Below are 22,897 nucleotides of genomic sequence, written 5' to 3'. Positions count from 1 at the left end.
ACAGATAGGTATCCTGATAAATACAAAGTTTTGCCAAGAAATTTTATATTTGTGCTCGCTTCAGCAGCACATATACTAAAATTGGAACGATACAGAGATTAGCATGGCCCCTGCGCAAGGATGACATGCAAATTCGTGAAGCGTTCTATATTTTATGGTGGCACGGTGGCTCAGTGGTTAGCACTGCTGCCTCATAGCACCAGGGACCCAGGTTCAATTCCAGCCTCAGGCAGCTGTCTGTATGGAGTTTGCACAAACTCCCTGTGTCTGTATGGGTTTCCTCTGGGTGCTCCGGTTTCCTCCCACAGTCCAAACATGTGCAGGTCAGGTGAATTGGCTGTGCTAAATTGCCCATTAGTCGGTAGGAAATGGGTCTGGGTGGGTTACTCTTCGGAGGGTCAATGTGGACTTGTTGAGCCGAAGGGCCTGTTTCTACATTGTAGGGAATCTAATCTGATCTAATCAAGTGCAGGTCAGATCGGGAGTCTGCTCCTGATGCAACAGCTTATATTCATGCTCAACAAGACCTGGACAATATCAAGGTTTAGGTTGACAAGTGGCAAATAACATTCATACCACACAAGTACCAGGCAAAGACTATGTTAACAAGAGAGAAGCTAACTATGTCCCTTTGATATTTAATGGCAGCATCACTGAATCTCCTATATGAACATCCTGGGATCGACTCTTGACCAAAAATCTGAAGTGGACCAAAGTATTAATACTGAAGTTGCATGAACAGGTCAGACACTGGAAATTGTGTCATATGTAACTCATCACTTGACTCCTCAAAGTCTATCTAGTCTCAAACAGCACCACCCAAGATGAAGCAGACTACTTGATGAGCACAACATCTACCACCTTCAAGATTCATGTCTTATACCACTGATGCACATTATTCACATTATTTATTAACAACTCGGATAATGGCATAGAAAGTCACCTATCCAAATATGCTGATGACACAAAGTTAAGTGGCATAAAATTACAAAGGGATTTTGATACACTAGGTAAATGGGAAAAAAAACTGTAACAGATAGAATGCAATGTTAGCAAGTGTGAGGTCATCCATTTTGGGGCCCAAAAAAGGATAGATCAACATACGTTCTAGATAGTATAAAGTTGAATACAGTGGATGTCCAAAAGAAAGGTGGGGATTCAGGTGCATAGATCTTTCAAATGCCACAAACAGGTGTAGAAAATAATCAAGAAAGCTCATGGAATGCTGTCCTTTATGTCAAGATCACTGGAGTATATGGACACAGAGGTTATGCTGCGTTATATGAAATCCTGGTTAGACTCTATTTGGAGTACTGTGACCAGGTTAGGGAACCATATCTAAGAAGGATATATTAGCCTTGGAGGGAGTGCAATGTAGGTTTACAAACCGGGACTTCAGGGGTTCAATTTTGAGGAGAGATTGTAAAAACTAGACTTGTTTTTGCTCATAATGAGAAGTATATGGGGTGGAAAAATGGAAGTGAAATGGATTCATTTTCCAATTCTGAACAAGACACAGAAGAAGCACCAATACTGTCATCGATGTTTCAGGGAAAGAGTTGTGGATGGGGGCCAGAGTCTGACTGGAAAATATTGGGCAGGTGGGAAAATATGCAGTGAAGAGTACATGAACATTTTACAGATAGGGTGAGTAAGGAAAAATCTGACAGATGGGTATAATGTAGGAAATTTTGAAGTTGTTCACTTTTGCAGGATGAGTAAAAAGCAAAGTATTAATTAAACAGAGAATGTGGAATTCTGAAGTGAGTGGGTTTGGGTGTTCTACTGCATGAGTTTCAAACAGTTAGAATACATATACAGAATGTAATCACAAAGACTAATGAAATTCTCTCCTTTGTTTTGAGAGAAATTGAACACAAAAGTAAGGGTCAAAAATAGAAATTGCTGGAGAAAAGTTAAGGATGTTATGCTTCAGGGCATATATATCTTGAATCCTATGTACAGTTTTGGTTCCTTATTGAATGAAATATGCAAATACTTTGGAGGTGATTCAGAAGAGGCTTATAAATTGATACCTGGAATGAGTAGATTGTCTAATGAAGAATTTTGGACAGGTTGAGCTTGTTTCTGCCAGAGTTTAAAAGAGTGAGGGGAGACTTGACAGAAAGGTACAAAATCCCAAATGTTCTTGATAAGGTGAATGAGGACTGGCAGTTACCTTATGTGTGTGGGTGCAAAACTAGGGAACACTATTCTAAAAGGCTGATCCCCAATTTTAAAAGAGATGAGGATTATTTTTTAGTCAGAGGGTTGTGTCTGCCTTAGAAGATAGTGGAGGTGGAGTCATTGAATATTTTTAAGGCAGAGGTTTATAGGTTTTTGTTAGGCAATGGAATCAAGGTTAATGAGAATTTCATTAGATAGGAGTATGAATAGGTGGCATGGTGGCTCAGTGGTTAGCCTTGATGCCTCACAGTAGCAGGGACCCAGGTTTGATTCCAGCCTCAGGCGACTGTCTGTATGGATTGTCTGTGTTTGCACATTCTTCCCCCTGTCTGCGTGGGTTTCTTCCCATAGTCAGAAGAGGTTAGATGAATTGGCTCTGCTAAAATTGCTCATAATGTTCAGGGATATGTAGGTTAAGCACATTAGTCAGAGGAAATGTAAAGAAATAGGGTAGGGGAATGAGTATGGGTGTGTTGCTCTTTGGACGATTAGTGTAGACTTGTTGGGCCAAACGGCCAGTTCCCACACTGCAGGGAATCTATGAATACCAGTAAATCAGCTACAGGCTCAATGGCTTACCGCTGCCCCTATTTCATATGTTCTCAAATACAGTTTTGTTTTAAGCAAGATGAAAGTTTGGTTAGTAAACAATTGTTGCTGAAAGTTATGTAAGTGTGGCATAATAAAGTTAGTCGAAAAGGTAGTTTATTACCACCTTCTCAAGGATGCTAGCTGAGTCAGCGATATCCATGTCCCAAGAGTGAATAAAAAGATTTAAAGTAAGGATATCAAGTAGAAAGTTGAAAATGAAATCCATTTCTAATACTTCAGGCATAACATGCTTGAAGATTCCCTTTCAAAGTGAAGGATTTGAAACTTGGAGTCAAATTCAGCAGCTCTCAGGTCTTTTGCCTAGGGTGGGGGAACCCAAAACTAGAGCACGTAGATTTGAGGTGAAAGGGAAAAAAATGATAAAGGATCTGAAGGGGACCTTTTTAATGCAAAGGTTGGTGTGTTTATGGAAGGAGCTGCCAGAGGAAGTGGTTGAGGCAGGTACAATTACAACATTGAAAAGGCATCTGGATGGGTATATGAATAAGAAGGGTTTAGAGCAATATGAGCCAAATGCTGAAAATGGTATAATGTCAGCTTGGATTTCTGGTCGACATGCACAATTTGGACCACAGGATTTGCTTCTGTGCTGTATGACTCGATAATCAAAGAGCTGGAATTTTCCCAGCCAGACTTTCTGTAGAGTTGAAAATTTAAAAATGGAGGCTATCCAAACTGGTGAATCCAGTATCCATATTGGACTAACTTATGTCTGGAGTGTATTGCTATCAATTGTCTTTTAGCTGAGGCAATTTTCAGCTGTCTTAGTCATTAAATTGAATGGCTCACATTATTTCTGATTTTTGATGAGATGAGATGAACTATTCACACCACTAGAAAAACCATTATCTGGGGTTTTCTGCTTACACTAGGATGTGTTGAGTGAATTTCAAAAGGTCCTTTCATTTCTTTTTTAGATAAGCACAATTTGGTCCCAATTTCAGTGAATCCATAAGGAAAGTTAAGTGATTGTTTGAGAGCTAGTTCCTCAGATTCCTGGTGTCTTTAAAAAAAGACACGTTCACTTTATTTAAACAAAACATATGACATCATAAACAAAAACTTGTGATGAAAAGGAGCCAATTTTAGGATGAACAAATCGTTAAAAGCAGCATGGCAGGTCAGCTACACAGAACTGAGATTTTTGGAAAAAGATACAGGTTTCAAAAGTAGTGAATTTATGTTAAACTTGGATAGGGCCCCGGTCAATCTGAACAGAGAGTGCCAATATAAATAGGTCACAGAAGCACTCAATGAAGTGCAAAAATCATATACAAGAATGATACCAGAATTGGGAGATTACAGCAATAGGGAAAGATTTAACTGCATGGGGCTTGTCTCTTCAGAAAAGTGGAAACAAAGAAGTGACCTGATAGAAGCCTCTAAAATTATGAATGGTTTGAAAAAGATGAATGTAGAGGGAATATTTTAATTTGTGGGAGAAGCTAAGGTTAATGACCATGAATATATCCAAAAGGATAAAAGGGGGGAAGAAGGGGAAATTTACTTATCTAAAGAAATAGGTAGAATGTGAACAATACCATCACAGGACGGGGTTGATGTAAAGAACTTCAATGCTTTTAAAACAGAGATGAGGAGATGAATACGCAGAAAAAAAGCGAGTAAAAAATGAGATTGATAGGATGAGACCAAACTCATGTAGAGTATAAATACCAGTATAGAACAGATGGGATAAATGGTCTCTTTCTCCACTTGCTATCACACCAGAATTTTAAGGACTTCAGTGGTCAGTTAACTCACGAGGTGATTATACAGTAGCAGCACAGTGTGCAGGATCCTTAACCCAGGAGCCTGGAGCTCGTCTACTCTGTTCACGTTTTACTTCCCTTTTCTTTCTCTGCTTCTTTTTAATACTTCCATTTATTATCTTAGCTCTTTTAACGGCTTTGGCAGAAGGTGTCTTCTCCTGGCCCAGGCCTAGCAATAATAAGGCTTCAAGCCTCACATTATGGTCTCAGCCCAGCGATGACTTGGCATGGCAGCCTTATTCTGCATGGCAGTCTCCAGGATTGGCAGTCTTGTCCCAGCATGGAGGTTTCATCCCAGATAGTGAGGTCTTCGGTGACTTCTGGGCATTCCAGTGGCCCAGTGGACAGTCTTGACCTGGCGTGGAGGTCTCATCTCAGTGTGGAGCTCTTGTTCCAGATATGCCACCAACCTAGTGGGTGGTCTTCTACTGGTGTGGCAGCCTCTACCTGGCATAGTGGTCACCTTGTTCCAAAAGGACAGTTTTGGTATCGTGGTTTTGTCCCAGCATGGAGTTCTCGACCTGTCATGGGGGTCGTCTTTGGCGGGAGCTTCTGAGTATTCCAGTGTTCACTGTTTTAATCAGCTTTCCATAAACTGAAATTGATCTGAGATGAACTTGCCCTAATTTTTACTTCTTATCTATGAACTTTGTTATTAATAGAAGCACCATGGCACGGCAACTTAGAAAATTTCTCACTGCATTTTTTTTTGTAAAAATACGCATGACAATAAATTCCTTTTCTGTTCTATTCTATTCTAACAGGAAACAGAATTCATTTTTGCTCCTTTCAGTGTTTCCTCAAGTCTGTTTTCTAACACATCAGCCTCCAAACCAAAGTAAAACCATAGTCATGAAAAGGAGTTTCAAGTGACAAGTTATGCCTGCCTTAAAATCTGGCATTTTGCCATTATTGAACACTCGATCTTTTCTGCCAATAGTCCACCACCAGACTTCAACAACTACTAGTTTTACCACTATAGACACCAACACCTTTTGAAAATACAAATTTGGTTCTCAATTTATCAGCATTGAGTAATTCAATCAATATAACCTCTACAGAATGAGAGAATGAGAGGTAATGTTCTTAGATTGTGTGAAACAGGAAAGTGGTTCTAAGATTGAAAGCTGAGGTTGCCATGGCGATGCATTCTCTTCATCTTTAGACATATAAATCCTGCTGACTAGCAAAAGCAGCAACTCCTGAGTCTCCATCCACTGCCACAGGTTTTAAGCAAGACTTAATACATGACTGTGGAAAAGTAGAAATATCCGAAAAACTGCTTCACCTTGATCCACTTTTCAATTGGCAGTGAGAATATTTTTAATACATTAAGCTGATCTTGTTGTTGTCTGAGTACCCTCATTTACCACAACAGTAATAATACATGCTGAATTTAGTGAAGGTAATGGAGGAACGGTATTGTCACTGAATTAGTAATCCAAAGATCTAAGTAATTTGCCGGAGACCAGGATTTGAATCCCATCATAGAAAGTGGTGAAAAATGAATTTAAAATGAAAACTGAAATTAAGAAACTCATGATGGCCATGAAACCATTATAGATTCTTGTAAAACCGTATCTGGTTCAATCAGGCTCTTTAGAGAAGGAAATCTGTAATTTTAGTCAGAGCTAAACGTGATTCCAGACCCAGAGAAATGTGGTTGACACCTAATTGCCTTCTAACATGTACTAGCAAGCTCCTCATGTGGATCCAACTACTACAAAGGAATTATCTGGATGGACCACATGGTGTTAATCGAGGCACCAGAAACAACAATGGCAAACACTACAAAGTTCTCCTTGCATACAGCTGAGGCTTGTGCTAAAATAGGTCTCATTTACAACTCAAGTAACAACTGACCTAGTCATTCTCACTTAATGATCTCTTCCAGACAATGTCCCAGATAGTGTCATCATCGTCCCAGGATATATCCTGTCCCAGTCACTGAATAGGTCCAGCGGAGGAGGCAGCACAGTGATAAGTAGTTGGCAAGGAAGTGATCTGAGAGATCTCAACAATGCAAAGATTACGATTAAACATTTTCTACAAGGCCGAAGCATATGCATCCATAATCAGCCAGATATGCCAAGTGGATGATCCATCTCAATCTCTTGCAGAGGTCCTCAGTATCACAGGTGCTGATCTTTAGCCATTTTAATTCATTCCATGTCAGACCAAGAAAGACTGAAAGCACTAGCCATTGCAAAGGCTATAGGCCCTGACAACATTCTTGCTAAACCTCTCGCCAAGCCATTCTAGTACAGCTGCAACAGTGGCATTTAACTAACAATGTGGAAAATTGCCCAGTTACCCTCTGTACACAAAAGGCAGGATAAATCCAACCTGGCTAATTAGTGGCCCAATCAGTCTACTCTTGGTCATTAGTGAAGTGATTAGATTAGATTAGATTACTTAGTGTGGAAACAGGCCCTTCAGCCCAACAAGTCCACACCGACCCGCCGAAGCACAACCCACCCATACCCCTACATTTACCCCTTACCTAACATTACGGGCAATTTAGCATGGCCAATTCACCTGACCTGCACATCTTTGGACTGTGGGAGGAAACCGGCGCACCCGGAGGAAACCCACGCAGACACGGGAGAATGTGCAAACTCCACACAGTCAGTCGCCTGAGGCGGGAATTGAACCCGGATCTCTGGCGCTGTGAGGCAGCAGTGCTAACCACTGTGCCACCATGCCGCCTTCAGTGATTGAAGGTTTAATCAAAGGTGCTATCAAGCAGCACTTGCTTAGCAACAACCTACTTTCTAATGCCCAGTTTGGATTTTGCCAGGTCTACTCAGCTCCTGACCTCATTAAAAATTTATTTCACACATGGACAAAAGAACTGAATTCTAGAGGTGAGGTAAGAGTGACTGCTTTTGACTTTAAGGATGCATGTGACTAAGTGTGGTATCAAGGATGGCCTAGCAAAACTGGAATCAATGGGAACCAGAGAGGCAGGTCCCACTGATTGAAGTCATACCTGGTATAAAGAAAGATGGTTATGAGTGTTGGAAGTGAAACATCTCAGGTCCAGGACATTTCTCTAGTTGTTCCTCAAGAGAGAGTCCTAGGGTCAACTTTCTTCTGCTACTTTGTCAATGACCTTACCTCCATCATAAGGTTGGAACTGGAGATGTTCAATCTTGATTACATAATGTTCAGCAACATTCGTGATTCCACATGCAGCAAGACCTGGACTGGAAAGTGGTGAGTAACATTTGTGCCACGCAAGTGCTAAGCAATCTCCAGCAAGAGAGAATCTAACCATCGTCACTTGACATTCAATAGCATTACTACCATTGCTGAATCTCTCACTATTAACATCCTGAGGCATACCATTGATCAGAAACTGAACTGGATGAGCCACGTAAGTACAATGGCTACAATCACAGACCGGATGCTAAGAATCCTATAGCAAGAACTCTCCTCTTGACTTCTAGGAGAAAGTGAGTTCCTGAAGAAGGGTTATGCCCAAAACATTGTCTCTCATGCTTCTTGGATGCTGCCTGACCTGCTATGCTTTTTTTACACCATGCTTTCCCAACCCTTCCTAACTTCCCAATGCCTACCCACCAACGTTCAATCCGCCCTTAAATAACCTGCAACAGTGTACTCACATGCTTTATGTTTGTAAAGTGGATAGTGTATGGTCCAATTTTCAAGTTAATGAGTTTGAAGTGAATAGTATTTTGAATATCACTGTTCAAAAAATTTAAATCAGCAGCATGAGAATATTGCAGGAAACTGCATCAATACAAATTTGAATATTCATCTGGAAATTTGTAATCTACTGTGAGTGATTTAACCAAATTGATTTTTTGCAGTGATGTTCTTTAAATCACTCTGTATATTGGCAACAACAAGAACAAGTGCTTGCCCTAGAGCTTTAAACAGTAATTGCTTTCTTGTTTAAACACAGAATATATAGTAAAGTAGGAATTTGAAAACTCTCTCTGCATGTTCAATTACATTGTCCAGAATTCTCAGAGAATGACCATTATCACTTCTGTTTCAATAATACACTCAAAGTATTCAACCCTATAAAGGGAGAGATATGTAAGACCAATACAGAACCTCTCAATGTTCTCTGAAATTAACATCACTGGTCTGGTGAGGGTCTTCATAGCTGAGATCAGAAGTCAGTTCAGCCACAAACTAACCTTCCTGCTCTAGGTGACTTTGAAAGAAAGGGTAATTCAAATTCTCTTCTGAAAGATTTCATTGATAAAAAGCCCTACCAATTTCTCAGAGTGGTAGTGAGTTTACATTTGAACCAAGAGGGCCAAGATCACAATCCCCACCTGTTTCAAAGGTGATTAATAACATCACTGAATAGATTGATCAGAAAATATCTTGAGATGAGGTCAGATAATGATGGAAAAGCAAATAAATGCAAAAGTCTTCATTACACTTTAAAAAAGATTAAAAAACAAATCTCTCCATGACAAATTGCTGTTTTAAGTGAGGGTACTGTCCTCATATCATTCTGATGAGATCGCTTGTGGCAAAGTGGTTTTTCCCCTTTCATGTTCCTACCTGTTTCACCTGAGCCCTTCCAACACTGTTTTAAAATATTAGTAGGAAGATACTTCTGGGCACTTTGGGTTTGTTGGTGAAAATAGGAGAACTGAAGAAAGCACATTGTTGATGATCAGTTTTACAGCAGAATAGCCAGATAGTACGAGGGAGTTTATTATTTGAAATCAAAAACTTAAGAGATTTAGAATAGAATTAATGAAAAGTGCTTTTAAGTCACTACTCAAACTAATTTGCATTTTGCTAAACGCAAATTCTGGCATGAAGCAGCACAATGGTAGGCTAAGATAAAAAGCATCGTAAATGGCAATGATAATTCACCACTCTCCGTAATACAATACTAAATTACTGAAACAAACTTTGAAAAATATATTGGTCTACCTATTCTCTCGGTACCTTCCACACGCATGACCACTACCATCCAGAAGGACAAGGGCAGCAGATATATCAGAGCTGTCATGGGAGGGCACATCAAAGGGCTTTGGGATGGGATGGGATGGGATCTCATAACCCAGTGATGTGATAGGTTAAACAGGGGTGTAATCAGGGGTGTAATCAGGATTCCTGAAGAAAGGCTTATGCCCGAAACGTCGATTCTCCTGTTCCTTGGATGCTGCCTGACCTGCTGCGCTTTTCCAGCAACACATTTTCAGCAGTAATCAGGTTCTGCCAAGCAGGCCATGTAAAAGAAGGAATGGTGTGGCATACTGGGAGAACAAGGTTTTGCCCCATTGCAAACTAGGTGCCTCCTTACCTCAACTTCCTTGTCACCTTTGTTCATTTAAAAACAAGGGCTGATTACTCCATCCAATTTCCCACAGCAGCCATATTATAAAATGGGCAGTGTACTCTCGGGGTCATTGAGCTTGTAACAAGTTTTTAAATTGATCATTAGTTATTTATTTAAATATGGTGAGCAGGCTGCCATTTATGGAGCTTGATCACTACCCACTTCTTCATATTATCGAGGGCAGTCACAAGAGTGGGTAGGGAAGTGGGAGGATGGGCATCCACCCAATTTTACCTGCCCTCTCTGTCAAAGATATGTCTATTGTCGATGTCTTATCTGGCTGTAGTCAAAAGGTTAAAACATACCTCCTTGTGATTGCTTAGACAAAAGAATTAACTTAAATTCTGAAGACTCATTGGAGATTAGTGTAACTTTAACAAGCTGTGAATAGTAATTGTTTCATCCCGAAGATGTGGCCTGTCTTATGCACAGGTGCCACAACTGAAACAACTGGATGAGTTTTCTCTCTTGAGGTAGGTCGCAGGAGAGAGGAAATTCCTTTCTTGCCACACCCACTGCAGAGGAAATGTCCCACCAGATCTGATTATTGCCCTGGGTGTGGGTGTTGGATGATGTCCTACATGCTGCCTCCATACTCAATTTGGAGGTGGTCCCAGTGTCAGCTGAGTGCTGAGGCAGGCTGTTTAATTGATTCACTTCAGTTCAACACTTTCCTAGCTGTTTCCATAAAATTTAGGCCCCATCCTCACACTCAACATTCCTCCCATTCCAAAGTACTCCCTTCATGTTCTTCAGCCACCAATCCAAGTAGAAACTAAATACTAACATAATCTCTCTCTTTCCCCCATACACCATCCTTCTTCCTTATACCCTCCTTTGCAAATTGCTTTGTATCCCTCATGAGCAGACCTCAGAAGCTATGTTGAGATGAAATATAATAAAGGTGTAATATCTGTTACAGCCTTTATGGCAGTTAAAAATAATCTCAATCATGAAATCACAACTTAAAACTTTTAGTGCATTTAATATCTCAAAAATAATTTCTATTTATAAACTTGGCCAAAGATGGCTAATTCTTTATTGACCTCTTTAAACTGCCTGCCAAGTTATGAACTTAGAGACTCCTAGTGAGACAGTTCCATATGTGGAATGCAGCCAAATATTAATAATTATATAATGATGGCCCTTGTGATTGTAACTACTAAAACAAAAATTTTAATGGGCTGAGGATTTAAATAACTTTACAGCTGGAGATTGTTTTTTATCTCTCAGAAATGAAAGTTATCACAAAGCTATTCCTTTTTCTTAAAGTTATTGTGTCCTTGATTTTTTTCAGAAGGGTCGTGAAAAACAGCCCACGCTCTGAAATGGCTGAGTTGGTGCAGAGATGAACGGTTTTTTGGGACCCTTTTTGTTTATCCCTAAACAGATAATACCCGCAGGCCAAAGGCTTTCATGTATTACAAATATCCTGTATAATGAAAGAGATGTGGCCAGTCCTGGCAGCTGAGGTTTTTTGGTTCAGTTACAGCAGGGGATGTATGAAAAACTGCTGGACTTCTCTATCTACTTGCAAACTGTAACCTTGGTTTGATTTTACCTGCTGTGCTAAGGGATGTGTGGATTGGGACCGTTGCATGTATGTTTAGAACAGCATCATTAAGTTGGATAGGATAAGTTATCTGGTACTTTATTTTCTGTTCTTCATGTTTTATTCTGTAACTTTGTAAATATGTTTTGTTTGTTTAAAACTTGGCAGTTGACCCAGCTAATTTACACTGGGAATATTCACTATACACCTAGCTAAACAAAGGGCAAAGTTACGGTCTGGGCTACCTACTCAAAGAGGTTTTGAAGGGTTTGGCCTAGTCCATAACAAAGTAGACATATTGTTTAATTGTGAAAGGGCTTATGATTTAACTATTCCAAACACAGTTCAGAGACATGCCCCTCCCTGCCCTCATACTATACTACAGTCTGTAAGCATAATTGAAGTTTTCCATTATCAGTCTCCATTGTTCTAGTATTTTTCATTAAATTCCCTGTGCATTTGTTCTTCTGTATCCTTCCCATTAGTTGATGGCTTATCAAATCCAATAACATAGTGGCAAATTTCTCATCTCTTAACATGATCTCAATGTGCACAAGGACCTGATCAAGCATCATGCTGGTATAATAACAACTGCTGGATGTTATGTTATGGGTGAGATCTTGGACCACTTCCCCACCACTTTAAAGACCAGAAAACCCTGAATCTGCTGATCCACCCTGAAGCCATTTAAAATGTTGCACCATTAATTGACTTGAGCCAAGCCATCCACCTCTAAGAACTGGCGTAATGGGGAGGCTATGGCTACTGCTGGGTCAGCATCCAGTCTCCAAGGGGAATTGTGAATGAAGCCAAAGCAAAGGTTATTGTCAAAGAATACCAGTGCATATGTGTGTGTGTATATTAGGGGCTGTTGGGAGGGAGTGAAATAGAAGGGTCTAATCAGGGCTGGATTGGCTGGCCCAGGTGGGGACTGTTAGGGTATTGAGGTGGACCAAGTGACAAGGCTGGGAAAGATTTGTGGTTGGCAGTAGAGGTGGGGGTGGGGGGGGGGGGGGGGAAACACAGGTGTGGACAGACATTCGCGGGACCCTAAAAACAGCACAAGTTCCATAAAGGACATAGGTCCAATATTGCCCGAAACCAGCCCAAAACAGTTAAACATTTGCAATTCTCATTACATGTTTTCCCACTAAGCAGATATACTAAATACAATATATCTGTGCTTTAGGCTGTCTCCATGGATCGCATTGATTCCATAACTACAACTTTATTGAATCGTCATGGTTTCTGGCCATCATAAAGTCTGGGCCCCTGGGTCCAGTCATGTACTGCAGCAGCTGTTCTATTTGACTTGACTATCCCTAATCTGCATCTGTCACATTTCTGTCAATGATTGACTATTTGTCTGACTCTCAAGAGTCACAATATTTACATACAGAATACTGATTTTTGTGTAAAGCTATTGAGCACATGTTATTCCATTCTTCGCTGCTCTGAGTCTTGGTAGTTTCTAACTGTTGATGCCAGGGTTACATCATCTTCATCATCTCATTCACAAATGCATTCCCATTGTACTACAATTTGGACAGCCTGAAATTCTATTTCATATGACATTATTTTGAATGATATTTGATTAAGAATACCTGCTTTTCTTAGAAATTAGAGCAATAGTAATCTTTCAGAGATGAGAAAGAGCTGCAGAAAGTGGGCTATATCACAACTCACAAAGAAAGCAATAGATACAGTTTATTCAAACACGTTCTTAAATTGTGTTATGGTAAGTTGAGAATGAGTTGGCACCCCAGCACATCTGCCATCCTTGAGCATCTCCACCTCAGATTCTAACTAAGAAGTCAAGATGAACAATACCAACATGGCTTTTAGTACTGGCTCTCATCTGTGAAGCTGCCATTTGTAATTACATTTAAGTGAACAGTTACTAAATAGACAGGATGGACATTTTTAGGTAGTAGGTGAAACCACAGTCTGACAGATTAGAAGGCAAATTCATGTGTGAATGAATGTTTATCTTTGATGTATCACGGCACAATTTATTGGCAACTATGAAATGTCTGAGTCCACTGTTCAATGTCATAGCTCTCTCTTGTAATTAGAATTAGTATAAAATCTATATAATGAACTGTTATCAATTTGTCATAAACCACATATATGTTTCTAAAGCTGTCGTAGACTAAACACTGTTATCTTCCTGTCATCTTGCTCCAAGTAATTGATTGTGTGATATATTTTACCAGCCATGTTGACAGTCCAGCTATCTGCTTAAGCTAAGGGAGCTTTGAGCATTTCTTCATTAAAATTTTATCGACCACTTCTATGTTTTCACTTGAATATATCAATTTCACTGATCCAGCTTCCTACCTAGTCAAAAGTAATATTATTCTCCCATAATGAAAGAAAATGTTAATGATAATCAGTCACAGTGTTAATCTTTTAACCATCACTAAACTAGAATAATAAAGACAACCAGGCAGTTTTCACTGAGTGCAGTTAACAATCTAAAACTTTTCTGGATATTTTGATATATTCAAACAAGAGATGAAACATTACAAATAACTAAAGCATTTTGGTTTGCATATACTTTGGGGATAATTCTGTGACCATGCAACAGACAACTTGCAGTGTTATTGAAAAATGGCTAATTGACACATGCTGACACATTGCTCCATTCCTTTCAAAGACCCATTACTTTTTGCCACTGTCAAGTGGCTTGAACAAAATGTTACCTGAAAGAGTGATTCGCCTAATTTTATTTTCTTATTTTAGTTTATTTCTTCCCCACTAAATTAAAGATCAATTCTAAAGGTGACATATAAAATTTGCAAACTTTTATTACTTTATTTTACTTCTTTGGATTATTACCCACTTCCAAGCCATGAGACAATTAACAGATGAAAGAATCTGCGGTTGCCCTGTTCCTAGAAGCTTTCAATCACTCAGTTACTGACTGCTACAGTGTATATGATTACTTTGGATTGTCAAACCTAATTTTCTCTCACTGCCTTCATATAGCCAACTAGGACTGGGAATTCATCATTTAGATCATCTTGATCAGTAAGCGAAACCAAGGCAACATGTGTTTCAAATTCATGAAGAAGAATCAGAAGAAGCAAACAGATCAGTTAACAGCTTTTAGGAAAAACAAATTGCAGGCAATGATAACTGAAGCAAAACTACAACAAGCAATTGAGAGCCTCCAAGCAATTACATTTAAAGGAACCATTGTTTCACATTTATTAAGAGCACAGATTTGATTCTAAGCACGGTGCAGTCAGACAATGATTATGAACCAGGTTTTGAAGGAATTAATAATCTGTGTGAGACATACACTTTGACAGGTCTTTTGAAAGAGTAAATAAGAGAAGATAAGGTCAAGGTTATGGTGCTGGAAGATTGGGGTGGTGAGTAAGTAAAGTTCTAGGTGAGTAGACTGTATGGTGCAGACAGGTAAGGTGCAGCTGGTAAGGAGGCAGTTAGGTCGGGACAAGTAGGGTAAGTAGGGTGCCAAGTAGATGGGGGTTACCGTACCAGTTGGTCAAAATGCAAGTGGGTAGGATAATAGGTAGGTAGGGTGCCAGAGCTTATTATGTTAAGGACAACAGGTAAGTGATAGATTATGTAAGGAAGACATCAGGTCAGGCAGGGTGGGGGGTCTTTTGTTGGATCCTGGAGATTTGAGGGGCTATTTGGTCCTGACAGGGTAGAGGGGTCATAAGTTGGGGAGTCAGTTCACCATTATTCAGGAGGTCTATTAGATATATAATTGTCTAACTTATCCTTGGTAAGAATTTACATAACTTCATCAGAACCATTCAAATACGCTGATTAAAATGGAACCTGTCTAGTGGAATCGGTCAGTGGAATCTTTCATTTCACTGGCATGTCGAGGATCTTGCACAGTCCCTGTGCACAAGTTCTATCTTCACGGCAGAAATGATTATCATGCGTTTGGAAAATCTAAGTCAATGTGATATTGTGGTATACATTATCCTGTAGACGAAACTGGTATGAAGGGATAATGATCAACCCTTATAATTTATTCCACAAAGGTTTCTAATTTCATTCACAATTACTTATAATAAAAATGCATATCAATTTTCCCTGACTACACATGTCCAATTGAACATGGCAATCAGGGCATTGCTTTCTGAAATCCATTGCTTGTCTAAAAGAAGCATTACTTACTATTTTGTCCTTAATATGTTTGTAGAATCCCTTTGGATTTGCTTAACCTTATTTGCCAAAGCTATCTCATGGCCCCTTTTTGCCTTCTGATTTCCCTCCTAAGTAGACACCTACTGCGTTTATACTCTTTTTGGGATTCACTTGATCTCTGCTGTCTATACATGACATATGTTTTCTTCTTGTTCTTGGCCAAAACCTCTTTTTTTCTAGTTATCCAGCATTCCCTACAACGACCAGCCTTGCTCTTTAACATAACAGGAACATTCTGTCTCTGGAATCCCGTTATCTCATTTTTGAAGGCTTCCCATTTTCCAGCCATTCCTTTACCTCCAAGGATCCTGCGCCTCCCCCCGCCATCAACTTTTGAAAGTTCTTGCCTAGTACTGTCAAAATTGGCCTTGTTCCAGTTTAGAACTTTAACTTTTAAATCTATTCTATCCTTTTCCATCACTATTTTAAAACTAATGGAATTATGATCACTGGCTCCAAAATGCTCCCCCACTGACACCTCAGTCACCTATCCTGCCTTATTTCCCAAGAATAGGTCAGGTTTTGCTTCTTCTCTAGTAATTGTTGGGCTTGTAAACTTAAACAAGCCAAACAAGAAATATGAAAACAGGGATATAATATGCTTAATTGTTTTCTGCAATAGTTTTTAAAAAGTAAAAGAGGCAACAAAAGCATCATGAATAACTGTGATTAAGTTTAGAGGACACTAGTTTTGCATAACTAATGATGAACAAGCAGTAAAACAGATGCAACTGTCTGATTAGAATGTAAAATAATTATTGGGCAGTATATCTGTCTCCATTTCACAATCTGTGATGTGACTGTTATTTTAATACATCATTCTCTTATACTCTTTCCATTCATAGCTGTCAAGTCTTCTGAGAACATGGAGAAGGGAATAAATTACAGGTGAATCAGGCAACTTACTAATTTATGTTGGTCAAATGTAAGTAGTGGTTAGGAAAGCAAAGGGAATGTTGGTCTTCTTGGCAATGGTTACAAAAGTAGGGAAGTCTTGGTATAGGGGATTGGTGACATCACAATAAGACCACTGAGAGGGGGAAAGTGAGATGATTCACTTTGGAAGGAGTAACAGGAATACAGAGTACTGGGCTAATAGCGAGATTCTTGGCAGTGTGGATGATCAGAGAGATGTTGGTGTCCATGTACATAGATCCCTGAAAGTTGACACCCGGATTGTTAAGAAGGCATACGGTGTGTTAGCTTTTATTAGTAGAGGGTTTGGGTTTCGGAGCCATGAGGTGATGTTGCGGCTGTACAAAACTCTGGTGCAGTCGCACTTGAGTATTGCACACAGTTCTAGTCGCTGCATTATAGGAAGAATGTGAAAGCTTTGGAAAGGGTTCAGAGGAGATTTACCAGGATGTTGCCTGATATGGAGGGAAAGTCTTATGAGAAAAGGCTGAGGAACTTCAGACTGTTTTATTAGAAGGAAGAAGGTTGAGAGGTGACTTAATTGAGTTATATAAGATGATCAGAGGATTAAATAGGGTGGACAGTGAGAGCCTTTGTCCTCGGATGGTGATGGCTAGCATGAAGGGACACAGCTTTAAATTGAGGGGCGAAAGATATAGGACAAAGGTCAGAAGTAGTTTCTTTACTCTGAGAGTAGTAAGGGTATGGAACACCCTGCCTGCAACAGTAGTAGACTCGCCAACTTTAAGGGCATTTAAATGGTCATTGGATAAACATACGGATGATAATGGAATAACATAGATTAGACAGGCTTCAGATTGGTTTCACAGTTCAGCACATCATCAAGGGCCGAAGAGCCTGTACTGCACTGTCATGCTCTATATTCTATGTACCTCACACAGTTCTGGTCTCCTGATTTAAGGAGGATTGCACCTGAATTGAGAGTTCAGAAATGTTACAGTTGGTTAATTTCTGAGATGAAGAGATTTATTTTATGAGGAAAGGTAAAACAGGTATAGGTTGAGCCTATAATCATTAGGGTTTAGAAGAAGAAGAGCTGATTGAATTGAAACATATAAGATTCTGAAGGCACTTGACAGCATGAATGTTGAGTGGATGTTTCTTCTCGTGGGGGAATCTAGAACTAGGGGTACTATTTCAGAATAAAGGACTGTCAATTTAAATCAGAAATGGAGAGGAATATCCTCTCTCAGAGGTTGAGAATTCCTGGAGTTCTCTACTCAAGGGAGCTGCAAAGGATGGGTCATTGAATATATTAAAGGCTGAGATAGACAATATTTAAAACAATAGGGACATCAAAGGTTTTGGGAACAAGCAGAAAAGTAGACCTGTTATCTTACCAAATGGTGCAGTAGGCTTAAGCAATCATATAGGATAAAGTGAGGATTGCAGATGCAGGAGATCAAAAAGTATGGCACTGGAAAAGCACAGTAGGTCAGGCAGCATCCATGGAACAGGAGAAACACCATTTCAGGCATAAGCCCTTCTTAAGGAATGTGAGGAGGTGGGGGGTGGTGGGTGGGAAAGGGAGCTGAGAGATAAATGGGAGGAGGTTGGGGGTGGGAGGAAGGTAGCTTGGAAGGCGATAGGTAGATGAGGGTGGGCAGTGATGGTGCTAAGTCAGAGCAGAGGGTGAGCGGATAAGTGGAAAGGAAAATGGACAGGTAAGACAGGTCATGAAGGTGGTGCTGAGTTGAAGGGTTGGATCTGGGATAAGGTGGGGGATGGGGAGATGAGGAAATGGGTTAAATCAACATTGATGTTGTGTTTTTGAAGGGTCCAAGGTGGAAGATGACATGTTCCTCCTCCAGGCATTGGGTAGTGGTTTTGGTGTTGGAGCAGGCCCACGAGTTGCATGTCATTGGCAGAGTTGGAGGGGGAGTTGAAGTGATTGGCCACAGGGCAGCGGGGTTGTTGCATGCAGGTATTTTCCTTCCCACCTATCCACTTCACCTTCTGCTCCGACCTATCACCATCACCACACCCCCCCACCCTATTGCCTTCCAAGCTACCTTCCCCCAAGCCCCATCCTCCTCCCATTTATTTCTCTGTCCCCTTGGGACCTCAACCCCCCACATTCCTGAGGAAGGGTTTATGCCCGAAACCTTGACTCTCCTGTTCCTCAGATGTTGCCTGACCTGCTGTGCTTTTCCAGCACCACACATTTTAAGCAATCATATAGCCTACTCCTGCTCCTAAATCTTATAACTTTGTTTTTCTATGAGTGGAAAGAAGAAGGCAGAATGAATGAGGCAACTTAAAGAATTTCACACAAAAATAAGGTCAAAATTTCAACCAAGAAGTGATAGGGAGAGAAACTGCAATTAAACATGAAAGAGAAATAGAACAAGTCCAATTCATTGTTTGGGTTCTTAGAAAAGTGCATATTGATATGAAACCAACTGTAGATACTGAACATAATCTGTAAAGATGTGAATTAAAGTAATTTTATGAAAATGGGACAAATATTTTGAGTACATCAGGGGACAAGAGATTGCTTGTGATAGTGGACTCTCTAGTGAGAGGTACAGACACGTTTCTGCGACCGGCAGCATGGAATCAGAATGGTGTGTTGCCTCCATGGTGCCTGGATCAAGGATTTCTTGGAGAAGGTGCAGAATGTTCTCAAAGAGGAGAGGGGCTAGCAGGAGGTCTTTGTACACATTGGAACTAATGACATAGGAAGGGAAAAGGATGAGATTCTGAAGGGAGAATATAGAAAGTTAGGCAGGAATTTATAAAGGATGTCCTCGAGTGTACTCATATCTGGATTACTCCCGATGCTATGAGGTAGTGAGGGTAGGAATAAGAAGCTATAGGAGATGAATGCATGGCTGAGGAGCTAGTGCAGGGGAGAAGGGTTCACAATTTTAGATCATTGGAATCTATTCTGAGGTCGAAGTGACCTGTGCAACAAGAACGGATTGCACCCGAAGTGGAAGGGGACTAATATACTGGCAGGGAGATTTCCTAGAACTGCTCTGGAGGATTTAAACTCTTGAGGTGGGGGGCTGGGACTCATGGAGACAGTCAGGAAAGAGATCAGTCTGAGGCTTGTACAGTTGGGAAAAGGACAGGGCAGGGCAGGCAGGACCAAAACAGGGAACAAGGTAGGACTGATAAGTTAAACTGCATTTATTTCAATGCAAGAGGCCTAACAGGAAAGGCAGATGAACTCAAGATATGGTTAGGAACATAGAAGTGGGAATATCATAGTAAGTACAGAGATATGACTTACAGATTGACAGGACTAGTAGTTTAATGTTCCAGGATATAATACTATCGGAAGGATAGAAATGGGTAAGAGGATAGCTGGAGTGCTGTTTTTGAAAAGGGAAAGCATTATAAAGTGAAGGATTACCTCTTGGGTCAGAAAGAATTTCAGAGCCCTGTATGTGAGAAAACACTCCTCACATATAGCAAATTTTATAATTCACAACATGTATTAAATTGGCAATGAATCATGACCTGTCATCATTAATAACAGTGGTCCAACTGACCAAAGCATCAGTAGATGAGTAAATCTATGATGTATCTTTCTGTCGATATTTCAAGCTACAAAACTACAATCAGTAACATTACACATTGTATTTTGCAAGTTTATTTCATATTTGTGTACATTTAGTTGAGCAAATACAATCATAAAATTTGCTATATGTGAGGAGTGTTTTCTCACATACAGGGCTCTGTAATTCCTTCTGACCCGAGAGGTAATCCTTCACTTTTTTTTCTCTCTTAGAAAGGTTCTACTTTCTCAAAGCTTTATTATGTCTTTGCAAATTATCTTTTATTCATTTTCTTTTCATAAGTATTGCACATTCATGTGTCAGTTGGGACAGCACATTTTTCTAAAATTGATCTTGTGGCAAATGAGATTGGTGAAATATTAATGGGAAATGGTGGAGAAACTGCATAAGTATATGGCGTCAGTCTTCATGGTGGAAGACACCAACAGCATTCCCAGAATTTCAAGAAAGTCAGGGAATAGAGGTGAGTGCAATAGCCACTGCTAGGGAGAAGGTGTCGGGAAGCTGAAAGATCTGAAGGTGGATAAATTACACAGACAAGATAGATATACCCCAAAGTCCTGAAGGAGAGAGCTGAGGAGATTGTGGAAGTATTGCTGGTGAGCATTCGGAAACAATTGGATTCAGGAAAGGCCCCAGGGAATCTGGAAAAATGGCTAACATAACACACCTGTTTAGGAAGAGAGAGAGGCAGAAGATATTAAATTATAGGCCAATTAGCCTGACCTCAATCACTGGTGAGATATCAGATTCCATTATTCAGAATGAGATTTTGAGTATTTGGTAATGATTAGTAAACTAGGGCTGTGTCAGAACAGCATCATGAAGGGGAAGTCATGCCTAACAAATCTGCAAACATTCTTTGAGGAGGTAATGAGTAGATAAAGTAGAGCCAGTGATTTATTTTGATTACTAGAAGGTCTGTGGCATGGCACTGTACAGGATGCTGCTAAATAAGACAAGAGTCCTTGGAGTTAGTGGCAAGGCACTGGCATGTGTAGGGGATTGGCTGCCCAGTAGAAGGCTGAGCATGAGGGCAAAGGGATTTTTTTCAGGATGGCCACCACCAGTATGTCATAGATATCTGCAGGAGTCCATGTTGAGACCACAACCGTTTTCATTATACATTAATGATCTGAATGAAGGAACTCAGGGCATTGTTGCTAAATTTGCAGATGACACATGGCTAGGAGGAGCAACAGGTAGTCTTGAACGATCAGAGAGGCTGTCGAAGGATCTAGACAGGTTAGCAGACTGAACAAGGAAGGTGGCAGATGGAATACAATGTTGGAATGTGTGAGGTTATGTACTTTGATATGAAGAATTCAGGGATAAATGATTCTCTATATGGGGAATGGCTTCAGAAATCTGAAGTGCAAAAGGGACTTATAAGCCTGAGTTCAGGATTCTCTTAAGACTCACCTGAAAGTTAATTTGGCAGTTAGGAAAGCTAATGCAGTGATTGCATTCATTTCAAGAGGGCTAGATCAGAAGAGCAGAGATGTACTGTTGAAGCTGTCTTGCACTATGGTCAGATCATATTTGAAATACTGTGAGCAGTTTTAGGTTCCAGTGTGCTGCCATTGGAAGGTATCCAGAGGAGGTTTACAAGAATGATTCCGAGGATGAAGGGCTTGTCTTATTTGAACTGGTTAAGGACTCTTGGTCTGTATACAGTGGAGTTTAGAAGGATAAGTGAGAATCTCATTGAAACACATAGAATACTGAGAAGTCTGAACAGAGTGGACGTGGAGAAGATTTCCGCTAGTCTGAGAGACTAGGACTTGAGGGCACAGCCTCAAAGTGAAGGGACAATCCTTTTGAGCTGAGATGCAGAGGAATTTCTTCAACCAGAGGGTGGTCAATCTATTGAACTCATTGCCACAGAAGGCTCTGGTAGCTAAACCATTGAGCGCTTTTAAAGCAGAGATAAATAAGTCATTGATTAGTAAGGGGATCAAGGGTTAAGGGGAGAAAGCAGAGAAATGGGGTTGAGAGACATCTCACCTATGATCAAATGGTGGATCAGACTCGATTGCCTGAATGGCCTAATTTTGTTCCTATATCTTAAGGTGCTGACCTAAACATCTTTTGAACTGACTCCAACAAAAGCATTTACTAAGCTATATTCTTGGGTAGTCTTATATAAGGCTTTTAGACAAGGTACTGGTCCACTTTAGCTGATCCTTTACTATCAGCAGTTCCATGTCTGGCAAATTTAATTCTCTGGGGATCTCATTGCGCTGATCTTGTGCTATTAACTTTCTGTAATCTTTCAGAAGCAACTTAGGTGGGAATAATTGAGTTTTCTGATAAAATGACTGCAAGTGGTCCAAAAATCATATACACACAGTAAATTATTGCATAATGGACCTTAGCTTGGTTGCTGACAGAATGCCTCTTTTATCTGAGAAATAACCTTCCAAAACAATACTTAATTTTCAATTCTGAGGAAGGGTCACTGAACTCTCAGCTTTAACTCTGACTTTTCTTCACTGATGCTGCCAGACCTGTTGACCTCAGAAAACTCGGAAAGGGATCATGCTGTAAGGTTGAGTGAAATAGGGGTTGATGAGAAGGGTGAGAGCAGTAACAAATTAAAAATACTATACATGAATGCACGAAACATTAGACATAAGATGGATGAGCTTGAGGCTCTTTTGGAAATTGGCAGATACGATATTGTGGGGATAACTGAGACGTGGCTTCAAGTGGGGATAACTGAGACGGGGCTGGGAAATGAATATTCAAGGCTACACATGCTATCGTAAGGACAGACTGA

At 40.2% G+C, this 22,897-nt stretch overlaps 1 protein-coding gene and 1 non-coding gene across 2 annotated transcripts in view; one reads left to right on the top strand and one right to left on the bottom strand.

The window, feature by feature from the left end:
- Positions 1 to 22,897, bottom strand: part of gpc5a (glypican 5a) — a 1,026,959-nt gene that overhangs the window by 57,428 nt on the left and 946,634 nt on the right. The gene's annotated exons all lie outside the window — the stretch shown is intronic.
- LOC122551201 lies at positions 52 to 155 on the top strand. Its single transcript, XR_006312053.1, has one exon. It is a non-coding gene; the product is annotated as a U6 spliceosomal RNA (small nuclear RNA).

This window comes from Chiloscyllium plagiosum, chromosome 6, assembly GCF_004010195.1.
Source record: "Chiloscyllium plagiosum isolate BGI_BamShark_2017 chromosome 6, ASM401019v2, whole genome shotgun sequence".
NCBI lineage: Eukaryota > Metazoa > Chordata > Chondrichthyes > Orectolobiformes > Hemiscylliidae > Chiloscyllium > Chiloscyllium plagiosum.
This window is presented reverse-complemented; position numbering and strand designations above follow the sequence as displayed.